The sequence below is a fragment of the Heteronotia binoei genome, chromosome 2 (assembly GCF_032191835.1).
Source record: "Heteronotia binoei isolate CCM8104 ecotype False Entrance Well chromosome 2, APGP_CSIRO_Hbin_v1, whole genome shotgun sequence".
NCBI lineage: Eukaryota > Metazoa > Chordata > Lepidosauria > Squamata > Gekkonidae > Heteronotia > Heteronotia binoei.
The window spans coordinates 151967135-151982029 of NC_083224.1; the positions used below are offsets into that span (position 1 = coordinate 151967135).

Here is a 14895-nt window from a genome sequence, read left to right on the forward strand (position 1 = left end):
AGTGCACACCCTGACTGAGGGAATAAGTTCTGCATATGTCCTTCAAGGACACAAGAACTGGCATCACCACTATTGTGGGAAGGGTCAGCTCACACACTACACTTAACTTTGTGGTTAGACAGTGTGGCATTTACTATAAGTTCAAAGTGATCACATATTTTCTTATTATGACTAAATTATTTCAGCTATATCTGTGGCTAGATTTCTAGATATTGTCTTTTACACTGAAATTAAAAAGCTGCTGTAGGGGACCTCAGTTTCAACAGAGGCAATAACACTTACAGAGGTAAGGTTTCCTTCAATATAAGTAATGTAATGTAATGTAAAATTTTATTTGTATCCCGCCCTCCCCCGCTGAAGCAGGCTCAGGGCGGCTAACAACATTTAAGGTGAACAACACAATAATAAAACAATAAATTCATATTAAATTCACATTAAAACCAATCAATGATTAAAACATTCCTAGATCTGATACTGGCGGTAAACATTATTAATCTGGCGGTAAACATTAATTTAGTCATTGGTGAACGCCTGTTTAAAGAGGACGGTCTTGCAGGCCCTGCGGAACTGGTCTAGGTTCCGCAGGGCCCGCACCTTCTCTGGGAGCTGATTCCAGAGTTGTGGGGCCGCAGCGGAAAAGGCCCGAGTGCGGGTGCTTTGAAGTTTGACTTCTTTTGGCCCAGGGATATTCAGTCTGTTTTTTCCCACTGACCTCAGTGCTCTCTGGGGCTCATATGGGGAGAGACGGTCCCTCAGGTAGGTCGGTCCTTGGCCATATAGGGCTTTAAAGGTTATGACCCGCACTTTGTACTGGATCCCCAAAGCTGATATTTAAGATGGAAAGGGGGTAGTACAATACAGGCATTAGTCTTCTTTTCTTTACCATGGCTAAGGCAGCTCTAGAGGCAATTTGTTCAGAGGGGGGAAGTATAGTTGAAAAAGACTTAACCCCCCCTCCCCCCAACAGCCTGATCCAAACTGGGCTCCTTCGTCAGGGCCAGTTCCAGGTTTGCTTGGGTTCTGGGCAACAGTGCATAACTGGGGGCCCTCTTTCCCTTTGGTACAGTCTCTTTTGCCTCTAACCACAGCTGTTCCATTCGGCTCCTCTCCTTCGGCACTATCATTTCTTCTTCAGCCACTCCCTTTGCCATGCCAATTTGTTTACTCTAGTAAAGATGGTACAAAATTTTGCTTTCTTAGCTGTTTTCAGGGCCAAGTCCTCCAAGGCTTTTTTTGGTAAGTTCTTGGAGGATTGGCTACATCAGGGGTGTGTGGCCTAATATGCAAAGGAGCTCCTGCTAGAATTCCACCCCTGGTTATTTTTATTACTTTATATAAAGCCAGAGAGAAGAAAATATGTCCTCTATGGTTGTCTTTTAAATGAGCACTATTCAATAAAATTGGCATCATTTTGTATAAGAGCAATACAAATATTGTTCTGGAGGAGACTAAGGGTCTGCGAAAAAAAATTCTTCACTCTTATACTGAAAGTGAGGAGGACAATGCACATCCTTCCAAAAGCAGTTGAACAATCCCAACATGCTGAAGATTTCATTTGGAACCATCCAATAGACAGAAGGGAACTTAATTTTATCACTTGGCACAGGATCAGTTTGGTGTAGAGCCAGTTTGGTGTAGTGGATAAGGGTGCAGACTCCAGGGCTCTTTTTTTGTAGAAAAAGTCCAGCAGGAACTCATTTGCATATTAGGCCACACCCCTGATGTCACCATTGTTTTGCGCAAGGCTTTTTTGTAGAAAAAGCCCAGCAGGAACTCATTTGTATATTAGGCCACATCCCCTGACAACAAGTCAGCCAGAACTGCGTTCCTGTGCATTCCTGCTCAAAAAAAAGGCCCTGGCGGATTCTAATGTGGAAGAACCAGGTTTGATTCCCCATGCCTCCACATGCAGCTGCTGGTGTGACATTGCATCAGTCACAGTTACCTCAGAGGTGTTCTCTTAAGAGCAGTTCTTGAAAGAGCTCTCTCAACCCTACCTACCTCACAGGGTGTCTGTTGTGGGAAGAGGAAGAGAAGGAGATAGTAAGCTGCTCTGAGAATGAGTGAATGGCGGGGTATAAATCCAATCTCTTCTCTTCTTAGTCATCATAGAAACCAGTCATAGCTAATACAATAAAAACTTATTTTTTTAATATTGAGAAATGCATCACTCAGTTTTTAAAACCAAGAGTTACATTTTTGATAACTGATTTAATCCTCCAACAAATATCAGAATCCAAATCTCTAACTGTCAGCTTTATATGTATTGTTTAACTTGCTATCTTTTTAAACTGTTTGTTGCCTTGAAGGCCCTAATTGGTACAAAGATGGCTAAGATGCTTGTGTGTACCCATAATAATCAAGATGTGAACCATGGGAAAGCATCTCTAAAGCACCTACTAGCTGTGGTAACTGCAGCAGAACTAGTTTGACAGTATCAACCCCAACATGCAGCATTTCCAGATGTCTGAGACAGCTTTCAGGTCCATTTGGGCAAATGCTGTAAGGCAACTTCTCAGCATTTTATTGCGCCAGAAAAAAAAATTGTTACCCCTCCAAAACCATGGAATATTACAAAAAATCATTTTGTTTCTCCAGATATATTTGCAACATGTATGAATACAAGATTCCAGCAGTGTGGAAAGCAAGATACAAAGAAAATCTGAGGATTTTTCCCTATTAGAATAGTGGCTTGAACTCCTTTGGCACTATTATCATAGCACTGGCCACAAATATTAGCTACCAACAATCCATACGTTTGTGCAAACACAATGCTTGTAAAACCTTTTTCATGCTGCATCACTGACATGCAGAAATTCCGAAAGTTTTCCTCGATGTCCAGTGATTTGCTATTAACAAAGTGAGAGGGAATGTTTGTGAATGGAGTGAGCAAACTGTCCTTTGGTTTTGGTGAGAGCTTAGTATCCATCACTATAAACTAATAGTGGCCATTCTCCACTTTACTGTGGTATGAAGTTTGCAGTGGGAGGAAAAATACACACAATTATTTACAGCACAGGTTGGTCTCAGTCTTGTGTCCCACCCTACCTACTGCTGATGCAGGCACTGCCCCTCATAACTGTTTTTTTAATAAAAGAAAATGCCACATAATAAGATCTAGACAGTTTATGAGTTGCCACATTGCATATCTCTTCACTGTCATGTCCAACACAAGCAACATATATTATAGCATTATCATGCTGAAGGACTCCTGGAATCACTGGTTGATGAGGAAAGCGATGCAGTGTGGTGAAGGCATATCTCATGTTATTTGTGTCTGACGGTACAAGCAAGATGGAACAGACTGAAAGTGGTAGTAGCTCCATCTATGTTATAATGTCTAGTTTGATCATTACAGAACAGAGGAATAATTGAATGTATGGCCTGGCAAACAGTAGAAGACTGTGGGGCATGGGGAATAAATGTCACATCTTGGAATTGCTGGAAATTCTATGGTAGAATTGTGGTTTCCCCCCTAGAAGTGACATCATGTCGTCAGCCCAACAGCCATTTTTTTAAAGTGATGTTGAGAAATGAAAGACAGGGACATTGAAAGCCAAACAAAACTTTGGGTGTTTCTTGACAAAGGAATATTCAGTTTACCTAAACATCACACAAAATGCATTGAATCATATAAACATCCTCCCCCCCCCCCCAAAAAAAAAGAGCATTAAAAAAAAGCTGAAACAACACTGAGGGTACTAGATTGCCCCATTCACTGAAGCTAGTAATAAGGAACATGAAACTAAAAGTTGATGTGAGAAAGTGTTTGGGTTTTTTTAAACTTCAGCTACTAGCACATCAGGCTGTGCAAATCTCAACAGAAAGGTGGCTTAAAGGTCAGAAATGACTACTGCCAGAGATAATTTCACCAGACATGCTCTTAATTTATGGAGGTGGAGATGCACATGTTGCTGATTGGCTGCTTTCCATCTCCACCTTGTGACTGTTTCATCCTCCTACGTTCTTATTTGCCACATTTCCCATACAGTTCTACACTACAAGGCTGTAGCACACAGGGTACAGAGGTATCGAGGCTGACTGAACTAGGGAACAGGTATTAAGGTAGGTTCCTGGAATTCTGCAAAGGCACAGCTCAGTCTGTATCATCCTTTTTCATAGATGGTGGGTTGTACTTAGTGACTTGTCTAACAATGCTGTCCTAAACAGATTTCTATGTTTCTAAGTCTGTTGAAGTCAATGGGCTTAGAAGGATGTAACTTTGTTTAGGATTGCATTGTACAAAATTTGGGGTTTAAATTTTGTTGCTGTATCTTTGATATCCATTCTATATGGAATTTAATCAGCAGTTGCTGCTATGTATCTAAAAATGTAGGGGACTAGAAGCGGAGGTATTTGTTTTCATCATAGCAGCAGATGTTTAGGTGTGGATCAGTATTATTTTTTTGTGTAAACTGATGCCAGAGTTTTCTTGCACATTGCTGTTCAACCAGCTGATGAAAGAGGAGATTGCTGTGATTGAAACTATGCTTCATGTGAGACTCTATGGAAGCCTTTGTGTCTCCATTTCTCTGGGAAAAGTAAGGGAAAGTTCTGAGTATGAATATTGTACTAGACCCAGAAATCCCTGTTGACAGATGCATGTCTGATGATTGACCATCCCAACATCAAAGAGAGCAGGGCAAACTTGTCAGACACTTCAGAACCAAGAAAGCCACAGAGCTGAACATCCCAAGAGCAGGGAGATAGGTGGCTAAAATTGTAGGGTACTGGATTAACACTACTGCAAAATACTTTAAGCTTCTGTGTCCCTTCCTTCTCCTGAACACTCTGAGGACCTGTTCCTACTAGTGCTGACACCTACATTCATGGGAGTTTATGGAATGTACTTCCTTGGTATCACTGCAACCTCATGCTGGTTATTCTGGAAGTTTGGTTCTCTGTAGGGATGGATGTAGATAAATTAACTAATCAAAATCTGAAATACACCCCATTTATTCTCAAGGATCACAAATAAGATTTCTAAAAAATATATATCCTGTGGCACCTCACTGTCTGCTTTTCACAGTGGTTTTTAAAAATACTACATTTCTTTCTGGAAAAGAAAAAAATCTCACTCATTCCCCCCTGTGCCTGTTGTAAATGGGAGAATAGAAGTGCTTTCTCTCTGCAGGTAGGGTCCATCAGGTGAGGAATATAGTCCCTGAAAATGGCATCCCAACTGGTAGGGAAAGAAAAAGAATTTTGGGCAGAAATGTGTTTCTCACTGAAATCAATGACTGGGGGGGGGGAATGGAATAAAGAATATAAACTTGTTCAATAACTGCAACAAAGAAAATTAACACAATTGAATTAACCATTAAATAACAGATAGGTCTCAGTGCACATTATTATCTTTCTGATAATGATCTGGTGATAGTGGGGTCACTGGACTTCATCTCTACATCAGTGGGAGGTTGGAAAAATCTTCTGTAGTGTGGGACTGAAGCTTTTTAAGGGTTCCCACTTCTGTCTGAGGAAGGATTGCCAGGCATGGCCTAGTAACCAGAGGGAGACTAAGGGGCACATGGGTGTGTGTGTGTGTGTCACATCTATCTAGAAATTGCTGGAAATTGTATTGTAAAACTCCCCTCCCCCACCAAGTGACATCATGCTGCTAGCACAACAGCCTTTTTTAGAGTGATGGTGGGAAATGAGAGAAGGGGAGGGGGATTCCCTGCTCCTACTGAGAGGCTGGGAACCCTAGTCTGAGGGGAGGCTTGTGACGTGAGAAGGGAGGAGGGTTTTAGATTTTGCATATCTTGCTGTGTTGGGAGAAAAAGAAATTGAAAGTGATCTGGCCTAAACCAAAGAGATGCAAGAAATCGCTTTTTTACTTTTTCCCCTGCAATGGAGGTATTCTGCAGTATTTGGGCAATATTTTTGCATTTGATTAACCTTGTATGCATTGTGCTGTTGGCATACTGAATGTTCCTTTGAGCACTCAGAGTACAAAGTGTTCTGCCTGGGACAATGCAATACTTCTCCCAGAAAGCACATACATCTGCTGCAGTTTTAGTTATGCAGAATGCAGTTGTGCAAGAATGATCAGGGCACCCAATCTGATCAATGAGCCATAAATAACACCACTCACCTGATTATCACGGGGTTGCCAACAATCCTAGAGAAAAATGCCCTGTCCTTTTAATAGAAGCCTAATATGTAGAACTTGGCAGTTTTCATAGCATGGAGGTAAATCACAGGGTAAATAATATCTCAGTAAGTCTCTATTAAAAGCACAGGGCATTTTGTCTGCATGCTTTCCCCCCTGTATGGTAACTTTTAATGGGGGAGGGCTGTAGTGGCTGTGTTCTCGCTTATTATACAGCTCCAGCAACGAAGCATTCATTCAGCATTTTTAAAGTGCTAAATAACAGTCAACCTACCCCACTCCCAACCCTAGCAGAAATTAGGCAGAATAAGCTTTTCCTGGAACTCTTTCCATGCCAGGAAAAGATTCAGCTGCAGAATGTTTGCATATTAGAGAACCATTAAAGGTTCAGGAGAAGGGTGCAAAAAGGGAGGGCCACACCCCAGCATTCCTCTGTAACTGTATACCGTTTGTGAACCTTTTGTTTAGACTTTTAAAAAAATGATTGTAATTTTTCAGAGGCTATACATTTTCATCAGGATGGCTGTGCATTGCTTTTCCGCTTTAGGAATAGAACTGGAAAACTGAAGGCATGTCATGTTCTTTTTTTGTGGGTTTTTTTTTCTTTGTGGGGGGTTTGTTGTGTTACTTCAGAGTATATTAATCTACTGACTACCTTGAACAAGTTCTTTTTCACTACGTCCTTCAGGCTAAGTTGAATGCCACAAATTCCTTCTTTAAATATCAAGAGCCCTCATAGACATACGTAATTTTAGCAATTACGCATTCTGCATGAACAGTTACTGTGTTCCTGACGGACAAAAATAATGACTTCATTAAAACCAGTTTTGCCAGCTGTCTGCAGAAACTGGAAGTGTGCACAGCATGGATTAGCTCACCCCCGTAATGTCACAACTACTTCTTTCCATCTTTAAACACAAAATAAGGAGGTGAATGTACACTGCAGTAAGTACATTAGATACTTTAAAAAAGAAAAAGGGAGACAGGGTGAGGGTAAGGTAGAGGAACAAGGTTGTGAACTGAATCACCATTGGGATCACTGATCCATACATCTGATGTCATGATGCCAGTGTTGGTGGGGGGGAGGGGGGAGCTGAGCTCACTGCTCAAGGGATAGAAACCACATCATTACCATCTTCTGTTTTAAGGTACGTTTGGACTGAACTGTAATCAGAAATGGAATTATAGGAATTTATTAGCAAGATTAACTCAAAGCAGTTCCCAAGTACTCATTCACATTACATTAGTGTTTCAAAGGATCAGTTTAGCTTAATACAGCAGGTTTTTCATTAGTGTCCTGAGATGCAAGGTTGAAATTGAAACTTCCCATTCCTTTTACATTTTGCCACCAAGACATCTGATGAGCGTGAGTCAGTTCAGACCAGCCAGCAAAAAGCCACGCAGAACCCTCTTAGAAATGTTCTCCAAATGAGTCTATCAGCTTTTATGGGTGCAACTTCCCCAATCAGTCTAAATAAAGGGGGATATAGGGTTGCCAATCTCCAGGTGGGACCTGGAGACCTCCAGACTACAGAGAACAGTTCCCTTGGAAGAAAAGACTGCTTTGGAGGGTGGATTCTATGCCTTTAAACCTCATCGTAGAGGCTCCTCTCCTCCCCAAACCTTGCCCTCCTCAGACTCCACCTACAAATCTTCAGGAAATTCCCAACCCCTGAGTTAGCAACTCTAATGTGTGCTCAGTACCACTCATGTTCCTCCCTTGAATCTCCTCCCCAACTAGACTGTTGGGAGGCAATCTGGTAAGATTGCTCTTTAAACAACACAATCAAAGGAATCACAGGAGAAGGGGCGATACACTTTCTCACCTCTTCTGTGCTTTCTTGCCAGTCAACCGCTTGAACACTTTCAATATAAATATTTAATATCGTTCTGTATGTAGCAGTTCAAATATTGCAAAGAATTTCCTGTTCTTCTCAAGGTGTTCTCTCTCTTTCTAAGCAGTAGTGGATTATTTGGCAATTACAGTCAGGAATGCCTTTTAGTTTCTCAGCTCAGGGTTATCTCATTCTTTGGGTCCCCCCAAATGGTTTTTCCAAGTAGTCCTTTCTGGAAAATGGCTTCAGGTGAAGTTAATACCTGTGTAGTGTACTCCTTATACTTCCTTTCTTTAGAGGTTAGTCCACGAACCCTTTCAAAGGTTTTCTCCGATTCTTTCTCCCCTATAATCAGTGCCAGATTAAACCCTGTGGAGGCCCCTAGGCAGTCAAAATCTTGGAGGCCCCCTCGCAAATTATCTCAGAGTCTGAGGGCCTGCTTCACCACCCACAGCCCTGCTGCAGCCTGCAGGCACCTTCTTAAAAGCCCCTTTTACTAAACTGTAGGGGAGAGGCACAGAAAGGCAAACTTGGCGACAATGCCAGCAGCAGCCATACCAAGCAAGTCGGGCAAATAGCAGCTCAGTTGCTGGCTGCTTGTGCAAGCTGAGAGGGCTGCAAGCGGGGGGCGGGGGAATGGGAGGAAAAGCCAGCCCGGGGCCCCTAAAGGCGTGGGAGCCCATAGGCCAGTTCCTACTTGGCCTAATTGTTAATCCGGCTCTGCCTATAATTTAGCACCAGTGTTTGTTTTTCCCTTGGTAGTTAAAAATTCCAAGAAATAATGCCCTTCAGCATTCAAGCTACAAATATAAGCTTCCTTCAGTGCGTTTTATAGGCTGTGTAATATATGACAATGATTGCTTGCACACAGTGACTATTTTCTGTGTAGAGCTCTTTGCCACTGTCAGTGCAGTGATGTCTATAACAGCAATGGAGTATCCATTCTGCAGTTTTCCATGTACTTCCCTTGAGTTAGCCTCCAACAACTGCCATTTCTCTTCATGCCACTCATTTTTTTTTTCATTAAATCAATAATGACTATATGGCTATAAGTGTTATAAAATCCTTCTGTGATGCTGAGGAGGGAGAATTGTGGCTGTGGTGGGACTGCAGCAAGGAAAATGGTACTAATGTGGATGAAACCTTCAGCAATGCACATGTTTCCATCTACGAAGCATGCAAATGTACTTTGTTAATTTCTCCAAAATATCATATTGAACCATTCTTTAGAAAGACTACTGTAGCAAAGCAGGGAAAAATGGATGATTTGGGGGGACGGATGATTCAGAGTTGACATTGCATGGATGGTCCAAAGAAATCCCCTGTGTGGAAGCAATCAATATGACCATAAAAAGAAGAAAATAAAGTATTAGAACAATTTTACAATTTGCACCTTAAACAATATGATGAACCCTAACTATGATCCATAGATTTGAACATACCTTGGTTATTTTTTTAAATTAGGCATTTTCTGAGGAGTAAGGGCTCTTAAAGGATGCATTAATATCATTTGCTAGTTTATGATATAGTGAAAAAAAGGCACACACGTGCTTTAGTTATCCAATTCCCCCAAAGTCAGTTAGGGCCTTTTCAATATGGCAAGTACCCCCCAGAGCACTGGTGGTGGCGGCCACAAGTATAGCCACCTTCAAGAAGGGTTTAGATAAAAATATGGAGCACAGGTCCAGCAGTGGCTATTAGCCACGGTGTATGTGTGTATATAAAATTTTTTGCCACTGTGTGACACAGAGTGTTGGACTTGATGGGCCGTTGGCCTGATCCAACATGGCTTCTCTTATGTTCTTATGAGCAGCTCCATCTGCATCCTAAATATGGATTGGGAGTCAGTAAAAGAAGTAAAATTCCTGGCCCCTTGAAAAGAATCTTGGACTGGGATGCTCCTCCCGTCCCTGGACTTGAACCAATCGATACCCTATGAGACAAAAGAGTCAGAACTTGTGAAATGCCAATTAGAGCTGGGCAGGGTGTGAATTAAGTCATTTATCTGAGAGAGCAAAACTACCTCTACCTGATAACAAGCTTATTAGCATTTCAATTGGAAATTCCTGAAGGAGTTTTCCTGGTTACCTAAGGCCAAGTTCACATGTGCCAATTAAAACTCTTTTCAGCTTATTTCCCACTGTTGGTGAGAATATATTTTTTTAACTGTCTCAGAAAGGCAGTTTTAAACGTGCTTGTATCCAGTTTCTGAAATGATTGATGGTCTTACACAAAGGCTGCCTTTCATTCTCATTTCACCTTTCCTGTGTTTTATAACGCATATATAATTTTGACTGAATCATCAAACAGAATAGACAACAGAAAAAAACACAAAGACTCATTTTCCAAACTTTCAGAATATAACCAGAACATTGTAGAGTGTACTATATTTACCTGAAAGGAAGATGATTCTAAATGTATGATTGTTTCCCTAAAACAAGGCTTTACCCAATAGGACTTTCTAGAACTGTGTGTAATCCACAATGATCCTAATATATGTAGGGAGAGTGGGCAGGTTCAATCTACTTGGACCGTAATAACCCATTATTATCAAGAATGTGAAAATGCTGCAACTACATGTATTTCTGAGTAACACATTTAAACACAAATATAAGAAAGGCATTACAACAGATGCACTTTAACATTAATATATACTCTTTATATAAACAAAAGCATGGAGGTTTTCATAGGAATTCTCATTCATTCCAGTCTGATTGCTCTTACTACATAGCAAGGACTCTTAAGAAAATTACTGGTTACAGATATCATCAGCATCCATAAAGATGCACAGAACAGAAAAGACTACACATAAATAATACATATATATATATATATATATATATATTGTAAATCCAGATTAAAGCTCACAGGTACTGGAATAGCAAAAGAGATTTCCAGGCTGTACTTGGGAAGCTACAGCTCTTCTCACTTGGATCCTGAATCCCACAACTACCTGCAATGATTCAAAGTGGACCTTAAAACAATAAGATCTGTGCAGCCCTTTCCCCACCCTTCTATTTCCTCTTCCTGGGACAGGCTGAACTGCTAGGCTGCTGGGAACAACCAGCCTACTTTAGGGGAAGCTGCAACACTGAGCATGTTCCATTAACTGAGTATAGGAGGGCGGAGGGGGATTAATTGCCACACCACCTGTTGGCAAATGTAGACATGCCTGGTCCCTGTTTGTTGCTAACAACTACAAAACTGTATGGGTTACATCATGTGCCTAACTGTGTTTCCTCACAGGGAGAAGCATTTGTAGTTTCCTAATGGTTGCTGTGCCTTCCCAGTACAGCACAGTGATAAGAGTGCTTCTGCATGGGAGGTTTCCCCATAGTTTCCCAGCCTAGGCCTCTTGGTAGCAGCCATTCCCTCTCTCTTGTATGAATGGGGCATCTGCAGCACCCCCATCTGCAATTTAATAATTTTAGATTTACATAATATTATAACAACATCTGTAACATAGTCTCTGAATCCCAGCTTTCATTTGGAGAAAAAAAAAAGGTAAGGTTAGAGTTGCCAGTTCCAGGTTGGGAAATACCTGGAGATTTTTTGGGGGGGGGGTGGAGCCTGAGGAGGGCAGGGTTTAGAGAGGGGAGGGACTTCAATAGGACATAATGTTAGAGAGACCAGCTACTAAAGCATACATTTTCTTCAGGTGTACTGGTCTCCATCACTTGGAGATAAGTTGTAATTGCAGGAGATCTCCAGCCACCACCTGGAGGTTGGCAACACTAAAGATCGGGGGAAAGCCAAGGGAAACTCTAACAGGTACAGAAATGGACCATGATGCTGTGGGGACAGATGCCTTCCAAGCAGCATCTAACTTGGGGCAAATGGCCTGTGTGGAAATAGAAGCTAGCCTCCTCTTTTTCTTGAGGGCACCTAGTTTTAATATATATAGGATAATTAAAATTCATTATGGACTCCTACGGTGAAAAAGAAACTTCTTTGAAAAAGAAAACTTGCCGTATACTGAGTTATATGCTTCAGGGCTGAGCTTTTTTAGTGCAAGAAACTACATTTTGGAAACAAGTAACACAAAATGCCCTTGTTTTGCTCCATAACTTCTCTCTCACATTCCTCTCTCAGAAGGCCCCCTCTAAATGACTCTTTTCGGTTTGCAGTTGCTTTCAGGACACTGCTATTTCCCTGTGGAAAGGCTTTTGACATTTCTTTGCATGTTTCTTAGACCTGCCAGACCAGCTTCTTTTCTTTCACCCTTTCCTTAATCTAGAAGAACTCTTACATTTAGGCACACTTTGAAGCTACATGACCTTTTGATAGAGGTTCCTACCTAGAAACCCCTAAGTTACATGTCTGGAATCATTAGCTTTCCTCAGGAATCTGGTGCTGTTGTGTTGCTTTTGGTTACATCTTTGCTAGAGAAAGTACCTAATATATGTTCTCGGATATTTTCAGATGGATGGGGAGGAGGAATGCTTTTTGAAAGTATGCTTTCCTAGTATTCCACAGAAACCAGTGCATGCTATATGAGAATTCCTTTAACAGGAAGTTAATTAGCAGCTACATGAAGCTTTTTGAAGGATCCTCTGATCTTCAAAGCAGCTATGTGAGACTGCTAATTGGCTTTTTTAAAAAGCAAAAGGGATTGTAATGGATTCCATGTAGTTGGCTCTTCATTACATTCCCACCCTTCCACTTTAGTAGTCTAGACCAAAAGGCTCAGTTATACACAAGAGGTCATTTTTTACAAAGAAATACAACTTCCACTTGTATTTTTTTACTGTCCCTTACTTCACCAGTGCTATTATGATTTCTGTTTACAAATCTGGTGGTCTTTTCAAAGAAATTATTAGAAAACCACTTCCAGATCCCTCCCAATTAATACATTTTCCAGAGTCCTTCGTATTCCAGAATATCAGCCTTTCCATAAATCCAGACATCTCAGACATCCTGGGGATACTATCAAAAATGGGTCCCCTGTTGGAAAGCATCCTGGAAACAGACATAGCCACCACCACATTAAGAGTATATCTACCCTACAGTCTTAGGCACATTGTGCATGCACATCTTATTGCAGATTTTCAGATTTTCTTGACTTCAGATTCTATGCCCACTTTACACACCATTCCTTTTCCTCCAGTGTATTTATTCTGCAGCTCCAATTTTTAAAAGTACACTTTTCCAAATAGGGGTGGAACATAACTTAAAAATTTTTTTTTACACAATGATATTATCACACTTTTGCAGTATCATCCAGCAAGCACCTTCCATTTAAATCCTTGTGGTTCAGGTTTTGCACATTCATTTTAGCATTAGTTAATTGAATGAGAGGGAACAAAAAAGAATGCAGGAAAAGGGGAAAAACCAAAGTTGAAATTGACAAGACTTTTTTTGAAAATGACAAGCAGCTGCAAGGCCCTGTTTTCCATATTGTAGTGCGCTAGGGGACTCTGGAAAATGTATGCATTGGGATGGACCTGGAAGTGGTTTTCTAAGAATCTCTTTGAGAATACCATCCGAGCTGTAAACAGAATGCACAGCAGAACCCACTGACACTGGCTGCTGTGATCATTTGCAGTGTGAACATAAGAGAAGCCATGTTGGATCAGGCCAGTGGCCCATCCAGTCCAACACTCTGTGACACGCAGTGGCAAAAAAATTATATATATAGATATATACACACACACGCACATATATAAACACTGTGGCTAATAGCCACTGATGGACCTCTGCTCCATATTTTTATCTAACCCCCTCTTGAAGCTGTCTATGCTTGTAGCCGCCATCACCTCCTGTGGCAGTGAATTCCACATGTTAATCACCCTTTGGGTGAAGAAGGACTTCCTTTTATCCGTTTTAACCGGACTGCTCAGCAATTTCATCGAATGCCTACGAGTTCTTGTATTATGAGAAAGGGAGAAAAGTACTTCTTTCTCTACTTTCTCCATCCCATGCATTTTCTTGTAAACCTCTATCATGTCACCCCGCAGTCGACGTTTCTCCAAGCTAAAGAGCACCAAGCTAAAGTGTTTTAACCTTTCTTCATAAGGAAAGTGTTCCAACCCTTTAATCATTCTAGTTGCCCTTTTCTGGACTTTTCCCAATGCTATAATATCCTTTTTGAGGTGCGGTGACCAGAATTGCACATAGTATTGCAAATGAGACTGCACCATCGATTTATACAGGGGCATTATGATACTGGCTGATTTGTTTTCAGTTCCCTTCCTAATAATTCCCAGCATGGTTTTGGCCTTTTTTATTGCAATCATACACTGTCTTGACATTTTCAGTGAGTTATCTACCATGACCCCAAGATCTCTCTCTTGGTCAGTCTCTGCCAGTTCACACACCATCAACTTGTATTTGTAGCTGGGATTCTTGGCCCCAATGTGCATTACTTTGCACTTGGCTACATTGAACCTCATCTGCCATGTTGACGCCCACTCACCCAGCCTCAACAGATCCCTTTGGAGTGCCTCACAATCCTCTCTGGTTCTCACCACCCTAAACAATTTAGTGTCATCTGCAAACTTGGCCACTTCACTGCTCACTCCCAACTCCAAATCATTTATGAATAAGTTAAAGAGCATGGGACCCAGTACCGAGCCCTGCAGCACTCCACTGCTTACCATTCTCCACTGCAAAGACTGCCCATTTATACTCACTCTTTGCTTCCTATTAATTAGCCAGTTTTTCATCCACAAGAGGACCTGTCCTTTTACTCCATGACTCTCGAGCTTTCTAAGGAGCCTTTGATGAGGAACTTTATCAAAAGCTTTCTGGAAGTCAAGGTAAACAACATCTATTGGGTCTCCTTTGTCCACATGTTTGTTCACCCCCTCAAAGAAATGTAACAGGTTAGTGAGGCAAGATCTTCCCTTACAGAACCCATGCTGAGTCTTCCTCAGTAACCTGTGTTCATCAGTGTGCCTACTCACTCTGACCTTGATAATGGTTTCTACCAACTTCCCAGGTATTGAA

General features: G+C 41.3%; 1 protein-coding gene across 1 annotated transcript in view; it reads left to right on the top strand.

Annotated features, from left to right (window-relative positions):
• Nucleotides 1-3930: 3930 nt before the first annotated feature.
• LOC132567361 (dentin sialophosphoprotein-like) overlaps nucleotides 3931-14895 on the top strand; it is a 49825-nt gene continuing 38860 nt past the window's right edge. Inside the window, exon 1 of the mRNA XM_060233036.1 lies at nucleotides 3931-4065. The gene's annotated coding sequence lies outside the window, so the exon portion shown is untranslated. The remainder of the gene's footprint in view (nucleotides 4066-14895) is intronic.